Source organism: Galeopterus variegatus, unplaced genomic scaffold (genome assembly GCF_000696425.1).
Source record: "Galeopterus variegatus unplaced genomic scaffold, G_variegatus-3.0.2 Scaffold158, whole genome shotgun sequence".
Classification (NCBI taxonomy): domain Eukaryota; kingdom Metazoa; phylum Chordata; class Mammalia; order Dermoptera; family Cynocephalidae; genus Galeopterus; species Galeopterus variegatus.
In genome coordinates this window covers 338,553-366,212 of record NW_007726269.1, presented here as the reverse complement: position 1 = coordinate 366,212, position 27,660 = coordinate 338,553, and the positions used below count along the sequence as shown (strand labels likewise).

Below are 27,660 nucleotides of genomic sequence, written 5' to 3'. Positions count from 1 at the left end.
GAAAAAAGACAAAAAGGAAAAAAATTAAAAATAAAAATAAATAAAAATAAAAATAAAATTCATTTTAATTGGACAATGAGTATAATCTAGTATTAACATATATGAAAAGTTGACGATCAATAAGAATACCTCAGTATTGCGGTTGGTAGCTGTCACACTCAATTCTTTACAGAAGTTTATGTCCAGTGTTGATGGAAACTGAAGAGAAATAATGCATCCCTAGGAACAAATTAGGGTCTGAGGGAATACGAAAGCTGAGAAGTATCCACTTCTGCAGTCTCTTCCAGTTTAACATTAAGGAATCTGCGTCTGGGAGACAAGGAAGTTAACAGGCAATCACTGGATTACCTATCTCACAGAAAAGGAAAAGGGAGTTTTCTAAGAACTTTTTATCTTCAAAGTCAGAAATAAACATAAAATAAATGTAGGAGAGGAAGCCAACCTGGGGAGCCTACCAGGTAGCAAGAACCAACTGGCTTGGAACCAACTGGCTCAAGAGCAGAGGAACATTTATTATTTCAATTAAAAGAAGAAAATAAATTTTAAAATAGAGGTGATAGCACATTTTGTTAATAATTGAATATGTGAAAACTTCTAAAAGGGCATTTCTACACATTCACATCAAAATAGTCACCCAAAAATCCACACATGCTTGTATTTTTACTTTGTGATACACAAGTAACCTAAGCAAGTCTAGTTCTAGAACATACTTAGCAAGGGTATTTCAAGACAAATTCTCAGGCTGGAGCTAGGGTAAAACTCAAGAGCCTGCAGCCCCTTCCAAAATTAACCATGTGGGTAGCTGCAGGATGATTAGGTAAACATAGCCAGGTTATGAGGTTTTTGAAGGTAGAAACTAGGTTTTATTCATCTTTAGAAACTCAGTACGTATTACAGTGCTTGGTCCATAGTTACTACTCAATAAGTGTTTATTAATTAATAAGTGTGTACCTTGTAGGTATATAACCATAGGTAGCTACCTGGGCTGGGACTAAGTCACAGATTAAAATTCAAATTATGTTGGTAACTTACTCTATGAACTTTTATGAGTCAGTTCCTGTCAATTTGGTCATCTAGGAAAGAGGCTGCCTGTTGGAATGTTTAATGTAACTAATGCGCATTGAAGTCCTCATATAAAAGTGCCAAATTACTATTATTAGCTGAAGAACTCTTTTTTTATATTTACCAAGGTGGCTTTCATCCACATACTTGAAAGTATTTTCAATCATGGCAAATTACTCCTAATACTTTTCTAAAACCTTAACAGATTTTAAGGACTAAAAATGTATTTCTAGCTCTCATTTGTAGTCATTATTTTTACCCAGTTCCAAATGGCTTCACTGTAATTACAACTTTTAAAGCCTTTGCCTGGTTTGTTATCTTTTTTAATATTAATGAAATATTTACATCAAAAGGGTTATTAGGTAAAAAGAAATAATGTTCTAGGCGCTTAGACTTACTATTAAGTTCAACGGCAGTATGACTTTAACTCTATTCATTGTATTCAGACTCGGAAAAATCTAAAGAAATCTTTTGCCAATATCCAATATCCAAAGATTTGCTATGTCTAGACAATAACTAGCCATAGGGACATGGATCATTTCTAGGACTCAGATGGCCCAGAACCACCAGGGATCATCCATACTCAATGAAATAAACCTGAGTCTTCAGGAATCCCTGAATCTCTTTCAGTTCTTCCAGCACGTGAGAAGCCACGGGACACACTCAAGGCCCAAGGCCCCTCCACTTCTGCTGCTTAAGTCCACGCCAAGCTTGGGTACCTGGTTCTTCAGTCACTTCCAGGCATGTCTCTGAGGGTCACTTGTTACTACAGCACACTAAGGTCCAATTCACACCTGGTACAAACCTACCTGTCTTCATTGCTGAAAAGAGGGAGAATGCTAAGAGAAAGCCAAAGAAGGCAGAGCCAATAATAGATTCGAGAAATGGTTATGTCTGACAAGGCCCTCTACATAGAAGCATATGAGTATTGCTCTCCCAGGTCTTTATTTAACATAAAACAATGATCATTTTGACACTTAAACACTTATATTTATATTTAACACATATATAACATGGGGACTTTGCTCGGAAAAGGAAAAGTTGGAAGATATTTTTGTTGAAAATTTGAAAAGAACATAACAGTTGTTTAAAGAATACAAAATTATATTATTGACAAAAGTAAAAACCAACCTCCCCCATCTCGCTCTCTGTTTTCTTATACATCAGAATTAACAACCTCCCCCAAAGTATAAATAATTCTAAAAGACAGACCACTTGTAAATTGTTATTTTTGAAATCAGTCCCCTAAATACATGTCTTGTTAAAGTCTTTTTGAAAAGTACATGGTTCTTATATACAAATGTAATTTACTTCAATAAATAACAGTGGAGTGGGCTGGCTGGTTAGCTCAGTTGGTTAGAGCGCTGCCTTATAATACTAAGGTCGAGGGGTCAGATCCCCATACCAGCCAGCTGCCAAAAACGAATAAATAAATTAAAAATAATAGTGGAGTGATTTCTATAGGTAGGAGATATATCAGGACAACATAGATTACACGGGTGACTAAAACATAGAATATAATCCATCTCCTTTGAAATAGAAGCAAGAAAGAAAAGCTAAAGGCTCACTTTCCCCAAATCCCTTATAGCTGGAGGTGGCCGTGTGACACAGTTTTGGCCAGTGAAATGTAAGAAGTCTGCTGGAGGTGTTGGGGAAATGTTTGCTCTTGCAATATAAGGAATAGGTGTGGCTAGCAGCTGCCCCTCCCCTTCTTCCAGCACTGAATGCTGAAGTGCCGCCTGGAGCTGCGGCAGTCATGTTGCGATCTAATGAGGAAGAGCAAGAGAGTCATAGTGATGTGGCCCTGACAGCACCGAGCTGCTGATGTAATGTCATCAGCCTCCTCCTCTCAGAGTTTGTGTCATGTGAGAAGAATAAAACCCTATTTTTTTAAGCCACGGTCACAGTCTCTGTTGCTTAAAACTGAAAAGCATTTGTAACTGACAAAGAATTAATGAAAGCATCTTTTAAGTACATAGCCAATGGACTTTCAAAGATGGAAATTACATGAAGTAGAAAGAATTAGGAATGGCCTGAGGAACAGCTGATGTTTGTGATGGGTATGGAAGTAGGGTGAATTTGAGGTAAAGATTATTCTATTCTTAGGTTATTATTCTAAATTATTTAGATTATTATTCCAAAGCTCTGAGGAAAATGTAAAATTATTGTCATTTTTATTAAGCCATGTGCTCACAAAGTCATTTTCCTTACAGTTTTGTTTAAGGCTAAGATTTGATTTATACATTTAATGCTATCTGCCTTGGGCTGAATGTCCCCCCAGTACGTAATCCCCACTGTAACTGTTGAAGGTGGGAAATCCTCTTATGGTAATTGGAAAGAAGAGCATTGAAGAGGTGATTGGATTGTAGAACCATGCAGTAGTGAGTGGATTAAAAATGGTGGTCATGGGTGTGGTTTGGAGGGCTGTGGGGAAAATAGGATAATTTAGTCAGGCTCCCTCGGCTCAGGTCTGGTCAAGCAGCACATTTCTTGTAAACACGTGTGTGGGTGGAGTTAGTGTGCATGTGTACCAATGTATCTTTTTAGTTTTCTTGCTATTGTGTGTTCTTCAGTTTGTGAAGCAGAGCTGGCCAGCAGAGTTCCTGTCTAAAAATAGAGCATGTTTACTCTGCTGGCAGCTGCTCAGTTTTTCACTGGACTTTGCTGGTAGCAGTTGAGTTTCTGAGTTTCTCCTTTGTACTGCCTAGCTGCTAGATGTGTGTGTGCTGAGTAAGACTATTCCTTCTTCAACCAAGGCTCCAAGTACCTTTCTGCCAGTTACCTAGCTCGCAGACCTGCACATGAAGGGTTTGTGAATGGGCTCAAGAGGTCTGTGAGCTCCAGTCCCAGCCCTAGTTCTACAAGGGCTTTAAAAGGAGAGTGAATGAGTTTAGTCTTTTTCTGCTCCACCATTTTCTTCCATGTAAGACCCCTACATTGCTGTAAAACTTCCACCAAAGACTCTCACTAGATGTGTTGCCTTGACTTTGGACTTCCCAGCCCCTGAAACTGTAAACTTTCTTATGAATTCACTTTCTTATGAATTACCCAGTTTCATATATTTTGTTATAAGCAACAGAAATGGACTAATGCACTACCAAATATTAATACTTTCTCTGTAATATCTATAATATAACAAAAATAACTGATTTAACCTGCTATTTTAGTTTTTAAAAAAATCCCCCCAAATTATATATATACACTTTTTTTTTTTTTTTTTTTGGTGGCTGGCCAGTATGGAGATTTGAACCCTTGACCTTGGTGTTATCAGTACCACATTCTAACCAACTTAGCTAACTGGCCAGCCCTGAAATTATATTTTAAATGCTGTTTGAATAACTAAAGTTTATGTTACCTTTTTTTTTTTTTTGGTCACTGTAATTTCTTCTTTTTGTTTTTAATTTTTTTTATTTTAACTTCTCAATATACATTGTAGTAGATTTTTTGTGTCCCTTTACCTGTTCTTCTTTCCCCCCTCCCTCTATCCACACCCCCTCATCATATCTGTTCACTTGTCTTAACAACTTCAAGGAATTGTAAGTTACATTTATTTTGTTTATCATTCTTTTTGTTTACCTTTCTTCACTTTAACCATGAAAACAAAAACATCCTAATCCCATTTAATCATGATAAATTATTATTTATTAAAAAATAAAACTATCAGTAGCCAATGATTTACTATGCCCTTCACAAACCTGATTATTATATGTACATATTCTAAAAGTAAATACAATAATGAGCTCTTTGCTTCTGCATAGACATGGCATCAAAATTATAGGACTGTGCAGGCTTATGGCCAAGCCATATGTCATAACTTTGACCCTAACTAGCCCAAGACAAAGCTGCTGATAAAAAACCAAAACTAAACAATAAAAATCCTATCCCAGTACAGAGGAATTCATTGTGACTAATTGTTTATTAGGTTTAAGTGTATTTGTTCAGCATGGGCAAGTCCATTAAAATGTGCTAATGAAAAGCTAGATTTTCTTTTAAAAATGAGAGTTCTCCAAATTTAATCCAAGGTTGAGAATGATCAACTTAGTTATTTATTTAGTGTGTAAGAACACTGAATAATTGGTGTTAGAGGGAAGGATTCATTTCTAGTCTCTGAAACAATCTCTAAATAGATCATTTTGGAATTTCCCCAGTCTGTACATTGTCAGATTCTGAAAGTATGCTTTATTACATGATAGTAGTAACTATGGATACTTTGTGCCAAGGTATCAAGACCAAATCTTTGCTACATATCTCAGTTTTCCCAAGAAAATTAAATAGTCTTATGAAGTTATTTTAGTATAGAGTTAAATACTAAGATAGGTTACATAAGAAAAATAAGGATTTTTAATATTCTGAATAGTTCAAAACAGACAACAGATTAAACCCTTAACCCAAATTCCCTGTGCTGAGTAAAGCTACAAAACATGTGAAATTATTTTTAATAAATAATATTATCTTTCTGAAAGGGTACTTGCTGAAAAGATGCCAGATTTTACTATGTCAGCTCATAGGAATCTAAAACAAATTAAACAAGAAAATAGCTATGCATTTGATTTTGTTTAATTAGTATTTACTTTAAATACCTAACTCATAGAACTTATGTGTATATGTCTGTGTGTGTGTGTGTGCGTGTGTGTGTATTGGTTCTATTGTCTCGTCATAGCTTCAGGAAGCTGATCTATTTATGGCTAAAACACATTAGTCTTGGGATATGCAAGCAATCATGACTCTCAAGTATCCTAGAGTCAAAAACTAATTTTCCTTTTTTTTTTGTCTTTTTTCGTGACCGGTAACGGGATCGCAACCCTCGGTGTCGCGCTCGCACCGCGCTCAGCCAGTGAGCGGACCAGTCTCCATATGGGATCTGAACCCTCGGCGGGAGTGCCGCTGCGCTCCCAAGTGCCGCACTCAACCGAGTGCGCCACCGGGCCGGCCCCCTAATTTTACTTTTAAAATATCTTTAGGCATCTGAAGATTATCTGTGTTTGCTTTTTTGTTACATATCTGATCCTATTCAGCAAATATTGCACAATCTGAGAGTAAGGGACTATCCCATACATTCATGTCATTTTCAACTTCTCTCACTCCCAAACTAACTACCACCACACACACTGTTTTGTTAACAATACCAAAGAAACATAGCTTGTTTCTTTCAAAATTTCCTTGCAAACCAAAACTAATGGCTCAAGTTCTGGAGCGAATTGGCATAGAAAGTCTTCTGCCCCCATGACAGAAGCAGTGGGTCTTCTATCCACCCTCAGCTGACAGGTATGGGGAAGCCAGGCAGAGCCTGTCAAGAGTGAGATCCAAGTGTGTGTGCATATCTGTGCATGCACATACACACATCTCTCTCTCTCTCTCTCTCTCCCCCCCCCACACTTCCACCTCTCTCTTCTGGGTGGCCATGTGGCTTCAGTAATTTGGTCCATGAAGTAAAACTGATATCAGTATAAATGAGGGAGAACCTACTAAATCAGTGAATTCAACTTTGATCACTAAAGAGTTTAGTCAAACCTTTCTAAGTTTTTCCTAGTCAATTGCAATCATGACATTTCTGTCTAATTTCTCTCAACTCAGCGAGAAGCTGATCTCAGTTTTTAAGTTCTATGACTATAGAAGTTATTTTCCAATACAGAGGGGAAAATGTGTAAATATATATTTTAAAAACTAATTCTTAAAATCAAGTTGAATTATCATAAAGTTCTTTCAACTCTTGGTAGGTTCATAAGAACTCACATTGGTGTTGCCAATAATCTGTTTTCCAATGCCTCAACTTTTTTGACAGAATTAACTGGCAGGCTCAGGATTTGGTTGGGAATTTGTTTTTGTTTTGGCTAATTTTGTTTATGTTTGTTTTTAAGCAACAAAATAAAAATAACCAAACTGAAATAATATATTACTGAACTAATCATTTGTTTGAACTAACTGACCGATTGAATCCTGAGTGTAATCATGAAGTGTAAAGTGCTTAGACTGAGAATTAAATTTACACAGAAATATGGAAATTCAGAATATGTAACTACATTTATACATTGCCTACATCCAGCAAAATATTATCATTGGTAAAGTACCCTCATCAGACAAAAAGCTAGTACCATAGGACATGTTTAAGTAACCTGAAAATACAGTGTGCTTTCAAAGCTTTGTGTACAGAATAATATTTATGTTACAATGTGTGACAAGCTGTGGCTCTTGAGGACCATATCATAATTGCAATTTAGGGTTTCAAGCTTGTTCAGACATCTACCATCACTTAAAAGTATCACGACAGAAGCCAGGCAGGCTATTGTTGCCTGGCTGGTCAGATTGTCAAGTGGACTGTTTGTGGTCTTCAGAGCTCCCCTTCCTTTTGTTAGGCTTCCCTTAGGTGTGTCCCCCACATATCCCCTCCAAGTACATCCCCCAAACACTTCCTCTGCTACCAAACCAGTCTTCCACCCCTCAGCAAAACCTGCCATGGGAAATAATGGGATAGACTCACTTTCATGTATAAGTAGCTAACAAAGCTTCATTTGTTATTATTCCTTCATTATTCAAATTTTAGTTAAGCAACAAATAAGCAAAGATTAAAATACTTAATGTTCTAATTTCAGGATCCTGGCAAGTGAAGAAAATATTTTTGCAGGATATGGGGGTGGGGAAGTGGACACTTTTCCCAGCAAAAGGGATAGAATAAGCTTAGTAACTTCAAAGTATTTTCAGAATTGCCAAAAATATTTATATGAACTTAGGTCAGGTGAAATATTTCTACATAAAATGTGACTGTTGGTATTTGCTTATACCAAGTAGCTGAATAGAAGTTCAACTTATAGCTTGATAACTTAAACCATAATCACTTACAAGACTCATTTTGTCCTGAGTCATCTCCAAATATCATAATCTATAGAAAAAGCATTTAGTTTCCCACTGCATATGGATATTGATCAATCATCTTTCACTCTGTCCCTGTTGCCTATTTTACCCACGAAGCTCGACACAGGTTATGCTTTGGCTCATACATAAAAGAGAATAATTCAATTTTCTCATTTTACTATTAAGAGAATGAAAAGAGTAACTTTGTACTAGGCCAACCAAGGAACATGCTGTGAGACAAAGGGCAGGAAAATATGTTAGAATTAGGAGAACTACTATGAAATTAAATTTTAAAGTTTCCCAATATGTTGGGGCTGTTTGTTAAATCTTTCCTATTGAGCTGCATAAAGAAAGAGCAACTTCCAAAGCAGCATTAGCAAATATCCCTGTCCTTGCCTCGCTTGCTTCTGACACTGGACAGTTAAACTAAAAGTGAACTAAAGAAATGTTCTCCTAAAAAAATTAACCTTGAATTTACTTAGGCTAATTCACTTGAGGTTACAACATTTATAAAAACAACCTAGGGTAGGTTCCTCAAAGATAAAACTATCAAATTTGGCCTTCTACCTGAAGATAGCATTGGGGTTTGACATAAATAATAGACATTATAAAAACACACAGGAGAAACTGACATAGAAAGACTGACAAAATCTGGTAGGGAATGTACAAACAATGCTTATTGGAAAAACAGAATAAACTTGATTTTTAAGAAACTGGAAAATAATTCTAAAATAATAAACAAAAAGCCAAGTATTTTATTTCATCATCACTAAATATTTCATAATTGTGCCATTAGAGTTTTTGGTTCATTTCCATAACTGTCTTCCTCTGCCTTTTCCCTTATTTTGTAAGACTTAAAATATGTACAGACCAGCCTGTTAGGAGTTTGAAAGATCATTCTCCCAGCAAGTTGCTTGAGTACGGTTACTACTAGAAAATTAAACAAATATTTGTGAGTTTTTCTCTTTTTTTTTACTTTTTAGAAGTTGAATCTTTTTTTTTGTATGTTATGTTTTATTTATTCATTCATATATTCTGCTTCTTGGTGTATATCTTTATAATTTGGACAGTTCTCATCCTGTGCAGTCGTTCATTTGATCCTGTGAATTCCATAGTTAGAGCAACAGATGGAGTCAGAGCACTCACATGTATCACAAACTCACACAATGGAAAAAACAATGATTCTCCTTTGAGCCAAAGTTTACAATATAGTATTAAAGGAAATTAGTGAAAATGGCTGCTAAGTAAGATAAGGTGAATGATCCAAGCTGAATTGACTTACCGAATGAATTAAAATCTTTATGCTAAATCTCCCTGTTAATCAATTTATAATAAAAATCCCTTTATACTACTTAGCAAGCTAGTAAAGGCATGGTTCTCCTTAGAAGCTAATCTCATTTACTAAGGAGCACAGAATAGCATATGGTTTCCACATAGTTCTGCCAGAACATCCTAATCTCAATCTTCAAGTCTCTGTGTATCTTCCCTGCTAATTAACACTGGAGAAATTTATTTTTGTCACATCTTCCAAAAGAGCTCATGCCAATAAAAAAGAGGCCAAATTCCCATGTCCTTAAAAGAAATTTAAGCCCAGGGACCACCCGCCTTCTACTCTGCCTTCAGTATAAGACTAGTATATAAACCCATAGTGTAACAGTGTATTGTTTTATTCGGGGGGTCAAGAGGAAGACACCACGGTGAAGGAAGAAACCAATTAAAGGACTACAAATGCAGGGAGCAATAATGTTTAAAAAAATACACAAAATGATTAACTAGAATCATTTTCTTAAGAGGACTTGACTTGTGGAAGAAAATTTTAATTGCTATTGCAAAACAACATTAGTATGAAGTAGAAATTGTTTTCAATAACATTACTAGAGATTATGTTCTGGAAAGTGGAGGTAACTGGATGCAAAATTCTGGCAGCAATTTAATAAAACAGTCCCACACAATTAGGCTAAGGCCAGCACCCAATGAGGACAAAAGCCTTGTCTGTGGGGATTTTGGATGATACCTGGAGAAATATTACACTGTGCATAAACCAAATTGAATTGCTTTCACAAGTGTTGTAAAGTTTCATGTAGTAAAAGCTTTTTCTGCATGCACTTCAGTTTCACAGCAAGAGTGGAATAGAATACCTAAACACAGAAGAAAGCATTCATGCAAGATTTCTAACTCCTTGATATAATTATGCATACAATTCAAAATGATTACACTATTATTACATCTAGGGCTTTCTGCAGCTACAAGATGGTGGTTATGGAAAGCACGGACCCCAGTTTCAGTATCTAAAAAGCAGCCACGACCTTCTATGTGTGTTCTTTTTGAGTTTTTTCTTCATTTTTCTTCATTTTTCTTCATAAACTCTGCTGCTGCTGCTGCTGCTGCTTCTTAGCAAAACAGGTAAAAAAACAAAATTGTAATCATTGAACATAGCGCTCTGGCAATCAAGATGTTTAAAACCTTCAATCTTCTGGGGCAAAGAAAGCACTGTGCGACATTTAGAACTCTGATTAACAAACAAGGTGGTCACAAATCTTCCTGGCTCGAAGATTCCACAACTTTCCTGATCAGGTCATCCATCACAGGAGGTCAGACTTAAGTTTGTTTCAAAGCTAACATAAAAAAATTCTGGCTTTGGAGTGATATGAATAGTCCAATAAGTTCAATCAGATTTCATTCCATTCACTGAATACCCACAAGGATTGAACAGTGTGATGTCAATGACAGAACCTGGTATCAGGTCATGAATTCCACTCTCACAAGTTACATCCTTTGTAGTAACATCATCTTTCTTGTAAAACTAGTCCATAACTGTTCAGTCAAGCTCACTCATCAGAATTTCCAGGATTTGATCTGGCTTTCTCTCCAAGAAATCCAGAGTATACAAGTACCAACAGTCCAAATTCATACATCCCATTCAATATGCTGCTCCATTTGGGAAAACTGCTTTAAGAAACTCTACTTCTTCCTGGATATTCTGGTGTGGGTACCCTTGATGAAAAGGTTTCATGAAATACAAGAATAAAAGAAGCTTATAATTGAGTCAAACCCACCATAATCCCTAGCAAGCTTCAACAGGGGAACGAGCACTTTCAGCAAGAGGTTGGTACCACATGTCTTCAAAATAAAATGTCTTTTAGGATAAACATGCTACTCTCACTGAGTGCATAAGCCTCCTGCCTGTCAGTTTTTGTCACACTTATGATTGAACATTGCACATCCTTAAAAAGTACATCCAATTCAGATCGTGGGATAGTGTGAAGATCCCCAGATCCTTGGTTTGCATCAGGTTGCTGCTGGGAGAACCAAACCTCCAGCAGCTTCTCTGTCCCTTTGGAAAAAATGTGCAGTTTCCATCACCATGAGACTAGCAAACAACTAACAACCACAGAAAATCAACTAGATTAAATCTCTTCTCCTGCCACTGCCACAGCGGCTTGTTCCAGCTGTGCTACTAAAGTCCAGGTTCCTTTTTTTGCTATAATTTTGTATTAACTATATTTGACAAAAAGATTAATAAAATTTTCGTGGCTTTTTTGTAAGCAAAGGTTGATTGTGAGACTGTCTGAAATAGAGGCAAATACAATTCAGTCTCTTGTAGTCTGCTGATTCCCCATTAGAGTGAGTGCTAGCTAATGTCACTGGCCATACTGTGTAAGCTTGAATCTTTTCTTTAAAAATAACTCTATGTATGAAATCCAATAGCATAAACAGACACAAGAGTAATCATGTGTATCTGTGAGCCTGTGTGTATGGGGATATGGGGTGATAGAGAGCACAGGCCCATCTACTGGGCCCCCCTCTTCTCCTTGATGACCACTGAGCTATCACAGTGAGGGTAATTGTGATCTCTCAGCTGTACCTCCATGCAGACTCTAATATCTAATATGTATCCGCACACTTTTGTGATGCACTTATTACGCTGCAACAGAGCCAACTATAGAGCAATGTTTTCCTGGCCCTGGGATTCTACAGAGGTGCCTCTGGACTCTTCTTTTTTTTTCCAAAAAAGAAGCCCAGCTTCTGGAGGTTCTATAACTTTCCCACCCCATCTCCCACCATTTCAACCAGAGTATCTGTGCTTTTACCTATTTTATATATTTCAAGGCATGTAAAATTTATTTTGAGGAAAAGATTCTGTAGCTTAAAAAGTTCAAAACCTGCTGTTCAGGAGCAGTGGTTCTTAAGCATTTCTTCATCTCAAAGCATAAAAAAACAGCATTGGCATGCATCTCACCATCATATCGTAGTCTTTGTGGCTAAGATAATTGCTGTTCCCACCACTGCAAGCAAGAAAAAAATATGGTATATGAACATTTACTTAATACACATTTATTTAAATACATACTTCTTTATTTACAGAATAATTCTATCCAGATGCAGCAACTTCAGCAGTCATTAATAAAAAACTAAGTTTGGTAGTTTAAAAAAACTAAAATACATCTCTAGGTAACTAGGAGGAATACTTACCTAACTTCTCAGCCACCTCATGATTTGTAATTCATCTTCAAGGCTACATTGGCAAGTCAGCAGACCTAAGCCACCTGATCTTAGGTGGGTTGTTTTTTTTTCAATTTTTTTCTAAATTATGGGTTTTAAAGGAGATGAGAATCACCAATACTTGGAGGAAGGTAAAGGAGCAATAGGGAGGATTTAAAGAGATGATTTGATGTGGTCCTTGTTTTTAAAGCCCAGAATGCTTAAAGTGTGTGTGTGTGTGTGTGTGTGTGTGTGTGTGTGTAAATAAATATACAAAATATTAACTTGTGTTTTAATTATTGCCTACAAACAGTAATAATTAAGGTTTTGTTTAAGTGAAATTGCATAACCACAATCTCCATAATCAACAACCCAATGTATAAATGAATCAGAGCAAAATCAACCACTACTAAATTTGAGGCAATGCAGCCTTTCCTTCTCCTCCCCAATCTCCCCACATACTCTATGCACTCTACACAGTACTTGGGGAGGGGTACACCCCACCTCCTCAAACCCAGACAGAGTGTCTGTTGGCTCTGAGAAGCTAACAGCTTGAAAACAAGAGGGAAATATTTGTGTTTTGGGGTTTCTTCCTGGCCTATCTGAAGTGTAAGGTAAGACCTAGTGGCCCCCTGAATTCTTATTCATAATTTAAACATGATATGTTCATCAGGTGTGTCTGTAGGATGACTCAAAGTTAAAATCCAGTCTTTCATTTCAGATTTTTTTCTTCTAACTTCAAACCTTCATATAATATCAGTTGCAGGGAAATTATTCTTGTCCACATGCTCAAACAAAAACAAAAGACAACCTGGCCTAAAAAAAAAAAATTCTTTTTGATGAAGGAATACCATGATCTCATGGAAATCTGATTTAAAATCAGCTCATTAGAAATATATTAGAAATCCAATCAGTTATTTTTACATCCAATATGGTTATCTGCTACTGAAAGATATATACTTACTATAATAATAATAATAACATATATACTTCCCTTCTTTCTCCCTAAGAAATTCACAGAGAGAAAAATATCTTCTACAGTGAGAATTCAGTAAAATGAATTTTGTCACTATGTGCCAAACTTTCCATTTAAAATTAGAGACCAAATTACACCAACTAAACTTAAATTCTAGTAATTTAATTTACCTAACTACATAAAAACTCTTTAAATGTAATGTGTGTGATTTTATAATACTAAAAAGATTCTGTTAGAATATAATAGAATCTGAATTTAAGCTCATTATATATTTCTGCATATATACATCCTCATCTCCCACAACTCCCACCTCCAACCCTTCCGAGCAGGCTCAAATTCAATGAAATTATTATACAGAAATAGTGACTAAAATTCTGTCAGCTAATGACATTAACAGAGTTAGGACCCAGATTTTTATAATTGGTATTTAATTTGGGATGCTTCAGCTTTAAAGTTATGAGAAGAAACATTAAGACAGTCTTTATATAGATTTAATTATCTGATTTGAGCTCTGTGAGCATTTTGGGTAGAGTTATAAGGAACTGAAGTCTTGGGAACTGGGGAAAAGAAGGCAGAGAAAAATGTAGCAAATCTAACAGGAAGCTGAACCCAGCAGCAGGCTGGCAGCTGGGACCCAAAGAGAGAACGAGCCAACTGGAAACACCTCCTGATGAGCACTTCCTACTATGGCCTTAGGACATGAAGGAGGGGCTCTATGCACATGTGAGTGCTGTGAAGAAGAGAGAGAAGGATCAGCATGGAGTATGGTGAACAGATGGCCCATGACAACCAAGAACTGAGAAGGTGGTTTAATAAAAAGTGACAAATGACAACAAAACAGGCAAGACTCCAAGGGACTCTCAGAAATACCCAGAGGGAAACTGAGTTTCCTGTGGCAAAGCAAATGGGGTTTCCAAAATTTTTATTTGGATGTTCATGGAAATGACAACCTCAGAAAGCTGGGAAATATAAATCACTCCAGTTATACTTGTATTACCTAAAACATTCTTGTCACAATTATGAGATTCCTTCTCAATGAATCTGAAGTAGCTTTATAAGCCTGAAATACGGCAACAACCTGTTGAAACCATTCACTCTTCTTTTCTCCAGGAAGGAAAGCTAACTACTCTGTCTGTAATTGGGGGCCTTATACCCATTTTGTGCTTCTATATATCCCCAGGGAATGAAGGAAAGGAACTCAGACAGATAAGAGAACTAACATTTACTGAGCACATATTAAGTCCCAAGTGCTTTGTAAACATTATCTTCACCGAATCCATAGCAACCTTCTGAGAGAGGTATTATAAATCCCATTTTATAGAACAAGAAATTAGGGCTCAAGTTTACCTCACTTGCCCAAGATCACACAGTGTTTCTCACACTTGAATAAAAGTTAGATCCCCTTTATAAATATCCCCAAGAATACATCAAGTCCCTGGCTTAAAACACACTGATTTAAGGTGTAAATTACAAAAGGATTTTTCAGTTATAAATTATCACTGTAAAAGAGAACTTTCATTCATATAAGGGTAAACAATGATTTTAAATATCATCATTGAAATGAAAACACATACACATGCACACACACATAACAAAACTCAAAATAAAAGGTTCTGAGGATAATGTCTTCAGACCCTTAGGTATCAACAGACTCTGAAGAAACATTATGCTTTTGCTATACTCCCATTATTTCTCTCAGGTATCAATAAGAGGATTGAACTGTGCTGTATAAGAAGTAGAATGTTAGACTGTTGAAACTCATTTTTAAGCTTACAATCTGCAACAAGATGTGAAAATCCATATTCTTAATTTCTAATTAGCTTACAAACTTCCACAGTGTATAGCTGAGTTGTTGCAAAACTGCCAAAATGGGTCAGCCTCAGAAGATCAAAGTTATGACACTTCCGTGCTGTACAAGGCCATTATTTCAGGACCTAGTTTTCTCCAGGGTGCTTCCTGCTTCACTAAGCATGTTCAACTGGTTTGAACAGTCTTAGACCCTTGTTGGCAGGTAGATCTGCCCTTCTGCTCCTCCCCCTCACAGGTCTGCCACACACTAGGCTCAGTTTAAACAAATCGGCTCTCTATTATCTTACCCTTCAAGAGCTACTTCAGATACAAATTCCAGGGTTCAACTCACACAATACAAACTTAAGTCTAAGAACAAATGGGCCCCTTCAAACAAGAATTTCCCTTATCACAGAAACTTTGCCGACCACTTTAGCAAAGATGTGATTTGGCAGTCTTCCAGAACTTCGATATGATCCATCTTTGCACTGCTAGAGACAGAATGAATATAAATGATAAAAATGCATGTAATAACCAAAAAAAAAAAGGTGGGGGGAGACAGAGGGAAGCCTAAATTGTATTTTTCCAATAGGAAAGAGTCATGAAACTAGAAATGTGGGCTTTTTATAGCAAAATGGGTGCTATGGTTCACAGCCCTCCCAAAGTATGTTTTCAGTTGCTTTCTCTGCATTATAGAAGGACTGGCTTTATTGACTTAAGAGGCCTTTGCCAAAAGTCTAAACATACCAATTCAAATATGTGGTGTCAGCAAAAGATGAAAACCAAGTTGTATATATTTTTTTTCTCTCACTAGCAAGAGCTGAGCCAGCTGTTCTGTGCCCACTTTGGCAGGGAAACTGAAAGCACGTATGTGGGAAAGAAGTAGGTACTGAGGCAGATGCCATAGTTGGCTTTCAAGTTGCAGCGATAATGAAAACCAAGTTGTATATATTTTTTTTCTCTCACTAGCAAGAGCTGAGCCAGCTGTTCTGTGCCCACTTTGGCAGGGAAACTGAAAGCATGTATGTGGGAAAGAAGTAGGTACTGAGGCAGATGCCATAGTTGGCTTTCAAGTTGCAGCGANTAAAAATGCATGTAATAACCAAAAAAAAAAAGGTGGGGGGAGACAGAGGGAAGCCTAAATTGTATTTTTCCAATAGGAAAGAGTCATGAAACTAGAAATGTGGGCTTTTTATAGCAAAATGGGTGCTATGGTTCACAGCCCTCCCAAAGTATGTTTTCAGTTGCTTTCTCTGCATTATAGAAGGACTGGCTTTATTGACTTAAGAGGCCTTTGCCAAAAGTCTAAACATACCAATTCAAATATGTGGTGTCAGCAAAAGATGAAAACCAAGTTGTATATATTTTTTTTCTCTCACTAGCAAGAGCTGAGCCAGCTGTTCTGTGCCCACTTTGGCAGGGAAACTGAAAGCATGTATGTGGGAAAGAAGTAGGTACTGAGGCAGATGCCATAGTTGGCTTTCAAGTTGCAGCGATTTACATGTTAATACTGGAAACCTCACTAACTGATTTCAACTGAAAAAAGAGTTTAGCTTACATGACTCTGACCTATAGCTAGGGAACAGAATGCATATTAAATGAGTCCATATACAACATTCCATGCCTTATTATAAACCATAGCTGAAAAAAAAGTTATACCTAATAGGTTTCTTTCTTATCCTTCCTTCCTTCCTAACAAATAAAAAACTAAACTATGATATTTATTTTCCAAATACTCATGTACTGACTATTAAGTTAGTTAAGAACGATGAAACTGACAAAACATGTTTTCTCTTAATACTAAACTCTAGGCAGTAACTGTGTTGTTTTTGGTTCAAGAGTGTTTTCTTCTGACCAGTATGAGTCTGTGGTTCTTTAAGAGACTGAAGCTGATATCTGGGACACGTCACATCACGGGGCGTGTCAGACAGCGAATGTTCCAAGCTTGCAGAAGGCTGAAGCATGCAAGGCCATATCTTCCCTTTGCCTTCTACTACACAGAGCTCCACTTCCTGCAATTCTTTTCTGATGCGCTTCTTTGCCGTTTTGCAAGTGTTGACCAAAAGTGTCAAGATTATCTTCTATCTCAAATCTCAAAATATCTATGACCTTGAACAAAACACACATGGTTTATAAAAGGGAAACAGTGGAACTGATGGCAAACTTTTTTATACAATCTTTTCTTCCCAGGGAATAATAGATGTCTTAAAAGAATAACTCAACAAATTTTTTACGCTTTATTGGGGAGTCAGATAATTACAATTTGAACAGGACTTAGTTAAATCAACCAACTGATAAATACCAAGTTCATGACTTCTAGGTTAAGTTAGAAATTAGATTCCCACCTTCCCTGTCCCTTTCCCTCCATTCCTTAAATATGAGCCAATTTTAAATAAGAAACTTACAAAAGCTATTTCCTCAAGCAAAATCTCAAGGGTAGTTTCACTTTCTACCAGAAAAGGCAGGCAAATCAGAGTGAGAAAGATGAAATAAAATAAAGTAACAAAGAAATAAAATAAATCATTAAACTAGGAGTTAGCCCTAGACAAGATTTTGAAGTGTGAATATTTTGTGTGCATATTTTTCTAGTGTTTCTGACCTGCACTTCCAACCCACTTGATGGCACCACTTCCTTGTTTCCCAACTGCTGAGATGTATCCGCCAGTTTCCTGCACACAACTCAGCCCTCTCCAAAGCTTCTTCCAGGCCCAGCAGTGGCAATTAGTCTGTGCAAACTTGTCCCATACAATCTGCATGTGAGAAAATTTTGTTTTTGTGATGTTTGTACTTTGCAAGTTCCACTTCCCTGGCAGAATTAAAATACCTATTGTAAATTGCCTTTTCTTGAAAATAATAACAGCAAAACCTTTCCAAAATGCTTCCACAGGCATCAGCCTCACAACAATATGTGAGGTGAGCAGAGCTGGCCTTGCTTCCTCATTGCATGGATTGGTGAAATCAATGCTCAGGGAAGTTGAGGACCATGGGTAAGTGTCGAAGAACCCAGGTATCCTCAGAATTCTTTTCTTTGCACCAAAGGACCCCAAACATGACATCAGAATCAGATTCCTGAATCCCACCCCTAAAAGGGCTGGACTAGGTCTGGGAATCTGCAAGTTTGTAAAGGTTTCCTTAGAGATTCTGGGGCTCAGACAGGTTCACCCTAATGAGGTCGTAATAAGTATGTGAGTAGAGGAAATGCTGACCTAGCATGGTGTCTATGGTGATCATCTCCTCAATCAGCTCTATGTTCAATTGGATGGGATCCTCCACCCTAATGAGGTCGTAATAAGTATGTGAGTAGAGGAAATGCTGACCTAGCATGGTGTCTACGGTGATCATCTCCTCAATCAGCTCTATGTTCAATTGGATGGGATCCTCAATGGAACCGACTCAGATGTGGTAGAATAGAGACATAAAGAAAGCAAAGAAGCCGGATTTGAGAAAAGTACAGAAAGCTGAAGATTAATGCTGAGGCTAGATTCCTGTCTATCAACATATTGATTCAGATTCCCCCAAGACACCAAAGGGAGAAGTCCAAAGTTGATGCAGACCATGTCGATCCTTCACACAAAGCTAATATAGAAAACCCAGGGAAAACAGTACTTCCAGAAACCCAGAGAGGCACTGTGGAAAACTGAAATCCCTCTTTTAGGCCACTTCAGAACCACTGGGTGTCTAGAAAGCACAGAATGTTCTTCTACATACCAATGTTTTAACAAAACAAACATAAAACTTCAAACCAGCTGTGGATTGTGTTAGAGGTGAAATGCAAAGGCTATCCTAAGAATGAAAGACATTCATTAGCAGGAAATAACCTGCACCGTGGCTTTTTCCATCAGTTAATAGGGTGTCTTTAGTCTCAAAGAGGAAGTTGATAAAGAGCAAGGAGTTTGGTGCCAGACTGCCTGTGTTCAAATCCCAACACCTTGACTTAATCGTGTGTTAGATGGATCAAGTTACTTTACTTTACAAGCTAAAGAACCAGATCTCAGTGAGGACAGAATCCAGGCAGCTATGGAGATTTAGGGGTCAGAAACCAGTCAACAATCTCTCAAGATCCTGTCCTTGGAATAAAAGAAGCACAGTCATTATTTCAGATAACATGTTACTCATTGAAGATTCAAATTACAGATCATCTATTGGCCTGGTTGGGGCCATTTGCCCACCTCTTGCCAAGGAGGTAAAAGGCCATTCTAATCAAAACTCCCACTAAGACTCCAAGGTTAAGTAAGTAAAATCAGGGTACTATTACCAGATGGAGAGATGCATGCTGAATAGGCAAAGAGAACAGATGTCCACCATGTTATTAACTGGTTGCATTTGAAGTGTCTTTTAGGAAGATATACAAATGGCCAACAGACACATGAAAAAATCATTCAACATCTGATTTGGGAAATGCAAATCAAAACCACACTGAGATATGATCTCACACCAGTTAGACTGGCTATTATCAAAAAGACAGAATAATAAATGCTGGTGAGGATGCAGAGAAAGGGGAACTCTCCCATATTGTTGGTGGGACTGTAAATTGGTGCAACCATTATGGTAAACAGTATGGAATTTCCTCAAACAACTACAGACAGAACTGCCATACAATCCAGCAATTCCACTGCTGGGTGTATACCCAAAGGAATGGATATCATCACGTTGAAGGGATACCTGCACTCCCATGTTTATTGTAGCTCTATTTAGAATAGCCAAAAATTGGAACCAACCTAGATGTTCATCATCAGATGACTGGATAAGGAAAATCTGGTATATTTGCACAATGGAAAACTACTCAGCCATAAAAAAGGGTGAAATACTGCCATTCACAGCAACCTGGATGAACTAAGAGAAAATTATGGTAAGTGAAATAAGCCAGGAACAGAAAGAAAAATACTGCATGTCCTCACCCATAAGTGGGAGCTAAAAAAATAAACAAAGAAAGAAAGAAAGATACAATAATCACAATAAACTTTCAAAAGGAGAGAACAGAACTGAGGCTACCAGGAGTGGGAAAGGGGAAAGGGAAGGGGGGATAAGGGAGGAATTGGTAAAGAGCCACAAAAAATGATTACATTGTTATAATGTTAAATATACTAATTACCCAGATTTGAACATCACATATTGCACACAGGTATTGATATTCAACTCTGTAACCCACAGATATGTACAATCTACTATGTTTCAATAAATAAAAATTTCTAAATAAAAAATTGTTAAAAATAGAGATGTGGCAACTCAAAAATAAATAAAATTTTTTTAAAAAAACTCGTTTTTATACTTTTTTTATCATATAGTAGCTTTTATCCATTCACTATACTTTTGTAGCTGAATTTGTCCAAGTAAATATTTTTAATGTTGTCTGTCTTTTGTGCTAATCTTGTTCAGTTTGCTATTAAAAAGCATTAAATAAATAAGATAGCCAACGTCTAGGCAAATATTTCTTTAAAAAAAAAATTTTTTTAAAGGCCTTTTATACATTGGTTAGAATTTGTTTACATTTCACAGATACCAAGATATGTGTGGTAAAGCCCTCTCACTAGCCCCAAAAGGGAGCCAGTTTAACTCAAAATGCACCAGAAACAACATTAATAATATTCTATAATCCAAGATCCCCAAAGATTCTTAAGCCTGATCCTAAATCTGAGCCCTTCCCTTTAAAACCTATGTTAAGTATGTGGGAAACAGGCTTATGAGCATGTAGAACACGTGAAGGTTCTAAGAGGTTGGCCATATTAATGCCATATTGATGAGGGAGGAAACAATCCCAAAAGAAGATGAGGGGGTGGCCAGGGCCTGGATTTTGTGGCTCCATTAGAAATAGCAAAGGGATTATAAAGTTTTCAAAAAGTTAAAATATGATTCACAAGAATGAAGAATGAATATGTGTCAAAGATTTTATTGAACCCATTAACTAATGAGAGAACCAGGAAAATAGTAAGTGGCATAAAGAGCATTTTGAAGAACTGGGTATTTTTAAGAATTTTAAGAAAGAATGTCAGAATAAGATTCCTACGTTAGACATCAAACTGGTACATGTCTTACAGGAAAATAAAATCATAGTCACCATAGTCTTTGGCTTGTCTTTTATACCATACAGAAATTATTTGTATCTCTACTTACTCAAAACAAATCTATAAATTAGAATGTAGCTTCCCAAAGTCCAGGCCACGTCGTAAGCGGCTAGTCTCACACACAGGTGTGTGCCTCTAAGATAACTGAATAATCCTTGATGGTGGGTGAGGGCTTGTGAACCATTGCCCTGCATGATGAGGGGCAGACATGATATACTCTCTTGGCTTCAGTTCCGAGCTCTGGATTATTTTTATTAACAAGCAGATATCTACAGGAAGCAAGGATTCGGGAAAAGAGCAACCATGGCTCATACCAACCATGGCTCTGGTATGAGGGTATTTCAGGTAGGAGAGGTCTCTAGTAGCAGGAGACAGGAGGGAAGGCCTTTCTTTATACAAGGAGTCCCTGTGTCAGGTGTTCTTGAGTGAGCAACCATAATTAGCATTAGCAATGGCAACAAGTCACAGTGGGTGATTCATGAGTAAAGATGACACCAAAAGGCTTATGTGTATTATATACTAGAATAATTGGATTTATTGAACTGTTTTGTTTGATTAAATGCCCTTGTTGTGTGTCTGATGCCACAAAAAATTTACTGCCTATTAATTATTTAGGCTGCTGTTCCTTTTCTGGAGTAGAAAGCATTTTTCTTTCTCAGTTGTTTAGTTTTTAAAATTTCTAAAAATTGAATTTTTTGTCTTTTTAAGTCCTATAATTCAAGGAAAAGGCAGAATTTAAACAATATTAACCATATGACTTTATTATCCTAGAATGAAAATTTTCTCATTTTTAGGAATTCATATTTATCAGGACATTAAAATGAAATAGATTTTTATTTTCTAGGTTTGTTTTCTTCTACTACTCTCTGATGCAGGTAATGGATTAGATAGCCTGTAGGATTCCTTCATCATATTTTGGTCCCAAAGATTCTATATCAACTAGATTTCCCACATGGGTATATAACACATTTCAGTGGCAGATAAATAAAATTATAACTTGTGGTAGACGTTAGCAATTCGTCTTTTAAATTTCCTGTCATCAACACATTTAAAATATAAAATATGTGCTAGAATATGTCTAAACTAAACTGTAGGTACCCTGAGAGCTGTGAAACTATCGCCTTCTGCAAAGACAAGTCTAACATGGTGCTTAGCATATGGTAGCTGCTCAATAAGTATTTTTTGATTGAATAAATGAGTATTGTTGAGCAAAATACCTGGACATACAGATTTTGGTTTTAAAAATTATTGTATTGGTCTCCCCAAAATTGAAAAACACTCTTTTAGAATAATGACAAAACACACATTTAAAAAATTATCTTTTTCCATTTCAGAATAGTTTATTTTTTGGAAAACAGAATCCGTTGCTATTAACTGCTACATCACAAGTAAAGCAAAGACTCAGATATTATTGATGGCATTACAGGCCTATAGTATTCTTCACTAAGATGTTTCTTCAGCACCTAAATTATATTTTACTCTGTCATATCTCAGAAGGAAACTTCTGGTCATTATATGCAACTATCACAAAAAGATATAGCTTTTTTTTGTTCTGTTTTGTTGTTATTGCTAAAAAGTACTGAATAATTTCTAACGTTTTGGTCACATTATTTAGAAAACATTTTATGCTTTTCTTTTTAAATGACCTAAGTCCTATTTTAATGTGTTTTCAAATGTGTGTCTTTGGAGAGAAAATTAAAAACAGATGGTAAGGAAATTCTTTGTCTAAGACCAAACTATAAAACTCCTGGAAGCCTATTGCGGTTAAGTAAAATAAAATTTTATGTTAAAAGCTGAATTCCAGAAAAATTATTACATTTTGTGTGGGAAAAGACTATTAATATTTATACTGAGGGCATATGCAATGTAACTGTAATCTGTCTCTTTTCTTGCTTTTGCAAGGGGGCTTAGAGCAGGGAACTGGAGAAAATGCAGAAAATTTCCTAATCCATTCATCCCATAAACTCTGTTCCCATAGTCTCAGACACTGTTCCAGGTGCTGGCTATAACTGATGAACTAAATACTCAAGATCCCAGCCCTGAAGACCTTACAGCCTAGTAACTGAGACAGATAACAAACATGTTAGCAATAAATTAGGGAGATAATTACAGAATATGGTAAGTTCCATGAAGGAAATAAACAGGGTTTGTGATAAGGAGTAATGGGGAGAGAGAAAATCCTCTCTGAATAGTTCTATTGTTTAGAACTCTTTATGTTATAATCAGTCAATCAATCAATGAATCAATGGCTTAAACAATAAAATAATTTATTGACTTGAATGGGAATAAGTCTTATTTCCAGGGAGTTTGGTCTAGTGACTCAAAGTCATTGCGGAAGATCATCTTCAGCCTGCCTCACTCACATCTCTGCTTTCCTCACTGGTGACATTCTTAAGCTCCATACAGTCCCTACCCCCTCCTAGTCCTACAGCCCCTCACACCCACATACACACAAATATACCCATTCATGGGCAAAACTCATATCCAATAATTGAGGGAAAGAGGAAGGTCTCTTCCAAAAGCTCTCAATGAATAGAGAGGAAATGTTCTTTCTCAGAAACCCTAGTAAATGTCTTCTCCCGTCTCCTTGGCTCTGACTGGGTTACAGGCCCATCCCTGAACCAATTACTGTGGCCAGGGTAATGGAATATCCTCACTGGCTCAAACCAGTCAGGGCCACCCCATGGGATTTCACCACATGAAATCCTCCCCACATAAACCACAAGCTTAATGTGAGGAAGGGGTGGAACTCCGAAGGAAAATTTGGTCACTCTTTTACCAAAAGAAGGGTGGATGGATGTTGGTTGTAAAACAACAGATGCCTCTATTAGGACATGACATTTAAGTTGAAACCTGAAGAAGCCAGCCCATGATGAGCCAGCAGGGCAAGGTTCCATGCACTGGGAATAGCAAATGAAAAGGCCCAATGCAGAAAAGAGCTTGGCATGTTCAAGGGACAGAAAAGTGTAGATATTATGAAATAGATCATTACTAACCTCTTGATAATTTAACCAAGAACTCTCTTTTCTTACCACAAGCTGAAACCTGAATGATACACAATCTAGTACCAGAAATGGTTCCAGGGGAACAGAATTTAAGGATGGGTTCTCTGAATTGGCTCTGGGTTTTATAGAATTGGTTCTTTAATCTGATTAGATGGGTTGGAAACCAGGAAGGGGTATGATTACACAGACTTTCAGCTAATTCCTTAGTGCCAAATTCATGCCTTAGCTCATATTTTTTCTTATCTGGTGCCTGAAAGACTTGCGCCTACTGAGGTTTGCAGAGTAATTTGGTTGCTTCTTAAATCCCTCCCTGCAGGCACCTCAGGTGGTAACTCTTCCACTCTGTTAAGACAGTTACCATTCCTCAATCTCACTTCTATTTCCAAAAATTGGTAAAATCTCTTCTTGTGTCTTCTTCCACTCTTATCAGCCTTTTTTTTTTTTTTTTTGGATCATAATTGCTTATACATATTTGTGGGGTACAGCTATCGGTATTTGTGTACAATATGTGATGGTCAAATCAGGATACTTTTTGCATATTCATCATTACAAAATGTACTCACACTTTGTGTCCATTAACCAATTTCTCCCTTCCCCCCATTCCCTTCCCCTTCCCCTCCTCTAATAACCACAGTCTATTCTCTGTTTCTGAAAGTTCAACATATTATTGTGATAGTTTCTTTCTTTCTTTTTTAGCTCCCACTTGTGAGTGAGGACACGTGGTATTTCTCTTTCTGTGTCTGGCTTATTTCACTTAACACAATTCTGTCATTCTCATTGTAGAGATCTTTCACTTCTTTGGTTAAATTGATTCCTAGGTTTTTTTTGTTTTTTTTTTTTTGTGACTATTGCAAATGGGCTTGCTTTCTTGATTTCTTTTTCTGCTAGTTCATTGTTGGAGTATTAAAAAGCTACTGATTTTTTATATTGAACTTTGTATCCTGCAGCTTTACTGAAATCATTTATCAGCTCTAAGAGTTTTTTGGTAGAGTCTTTAGGTTTTTCTATATACAGGATCATGTCATCTGCAAATAGGGACTGTTTGATTTCATCCTTTCTGATTTGGCTGCCCTTTATTTCTTTCTCTTGCCTGACTGCTCTGGCTATTACTTCCAGTACTTTTTTAAATAGGAGGGGTAAGAGTGAGCATCCTTGTCTTGTTCCTGTTCTTAAAGGAAAAGCTTTCTGCTTTTCCCCATTCAGAATAATATTGGTGGTGAATATGTCATATATGGCTTTTACTGTGTTGAGGTACTTTCCTTCTGTACCTAATTCATCAACAGTCTATCAAGAAAGGATGTCAAAATTTGTCAAATGCTTTTTCTGTCTGTTGAGATAATCATATGGTTTTTGTCCTTGATTTTGTTAGTATGGTACATCACATTTATTGACTTGCATATATTGAACCATCCTTGAGTCCCTGGGATGGTCCCACTTTATCATGGTATATAAACTTTTTTATATGCTGTTGTATTCTGTTTGCTAATATCTTGTTGTGGATTTTTGCATCTATGTTCATCAAGGATATTGGCCTGTTGCTTTATTTTTTTGTTGTGTCATTGTCTGGTTTTGGTATCAGGGTGATGCTGGCCTCATAGAATGAGTTTGGGAGAATAACCTCTGTTTCAATTTTTTGGAGTAGTTTGAAAAGGATTGGTATACATTCCCCTTTAAGGGTTTGGTAGAATTAAGCAGTGAAGCCATCTGGTCCTGGGCTTCTCTTTGTTGGGAGACTTCTGATTATTGCTTCAATCTCTTTGGTTGTAATTGGTCTGTTTGGGCTTTTCATTTCCTCTTGGTTCAGTCTTGGTAGTTTGCATATGCCCAGAAACCTATCAGTTTCCTCCAGGTTTTCAAATTTGTTGGCATTAAGTTTATCATAATAGTTTCTAATGATTCTCTGTATTTCTGAGTATCAGTTGTAATGTTTTCTTTTAAATTTCTGATTTTTGTTATTTGGGTCTTCTCCATTTTTAGTTAGACTAGCTAACAGTTTGTCTATTTTGTTTATTTTCTCAAAAAAAACCCACAACTTTTTGTTTCGTCGATCTTTAGTATCATTTTTTGGCATCTGTTTAATTTAGTTCTGCTTTGATTTAATTATTTCTTTCCATCTACTAATATTGGGGTTGAATTTTTCTTGCTCTTGTTTTTCTAGTTCTTTGAGGTGCATTGTTAGGTTGTTTATTTGGAGTCTTTGCATTTATTCAATAAACTTCCCTCTTAGTTCTGGGCGATCCAGATGACTGGAAGGAATGGGAATGTTCTTGTTATCTGCAATTATATCCCCTGCACAAACACACAACCTAGTCCAGGTCCCTTCTCCTTAAGGTCTGTCAGGCACTGTGAGCGTATTGGTAAAATCCTGATGGAAATGTACAAGGGTATATAATTTTGAGCACAGAAATAATGTTTATAAGAATATTGTCAGGCATGGCAGGAGATGGCCCTCTCTCTTCTTTGGGGAAGGTAACCTTGGTGTGTTCCTTCCAGCCATGCTTGATGACAACATGCAGGAATTTATCCTCTGTGCATACAGCTCAACTAGGGTTGAGGCACTGCCTTGTGATTTTCATGCTTTTGGTGGAGCCCTGGTAAAACCTCCTTCTGAGACACTCACAGCTCATGCACCACAGGTAAGCCCTTACACCTGTTGTCAGGGTGCAGTATTTCTACAGGTTACCTTGGACCCAAGTTCAATGCTTTGAAGCCAAAATACTCAAAGATACCAAGTAGACCCTTCATCCTTGCCAGCTTTTAAAAATTTGTCCTTTGGACTCCCTTGCTCCATGTCATGTGGATTAAAGCCATAGACTTCTACGGGGAAGATCTGTAGGCAAAGAAGATATCAAAAGAATAGGGCTACAAAAAAAGAGGCAAAGGTGATCTCTATGGCACAATGAAAGTTAAAGTGAGAGGAGTCCCTTGAGCCACCTGGTGTACCACCACTAAACTGCAGGCCTGGCGTGAGAAGTTAGGGCAGTGTGGTTCATTCTGTCTCCACCCCAGTCTCATCACTCTTTCCAAGCTCCCTAGTCGTGGGTCTAGAATAGCAACCTTTATCTTTTACAAAGAGAACCAGTCTTATAAAGGAAATAAAGCCTAAAGACTGGCAAGATTAATTTCAACTCAATAATATATCAAATAATACTGCACATCCCTTATTTTATTTGATTCTAATAACTTAAAGTTAAGAGAGGCTGAGGTACCCAGTAAGTGAAAAATCCAGTACTAAAGAACTCAGAGGATGTGACTGGCAATCTTCGCCTTGAACCCACAGACCAAGAACACCTAACCAAGGGCTGAATGACTGTCCCAGCTCTGTAGTGGGTCAGGGACAGGAAAAGTTTCTTGAAAACTGGGAATTTTGCATTTTAGGGAGTGCTTCCAATATCATTGAACCCAGAGCTATATACACAGCAGAAGGGGATTTGTG

At 37.0% G+C, this 27,660-nt stretch overlaps 1 pseudogene; it reads right to left on the bottom strand.

Moving 5' to 3' along the window:
• LOC103609100 overlaps positions 1-11,271 on the bottom strand; it is a 27,160-nt pseudogene extending 15,889 nt beyond the window's left edge.
• Positions 11,272-27,660: the final 16,389 nt, after the last annotated feature.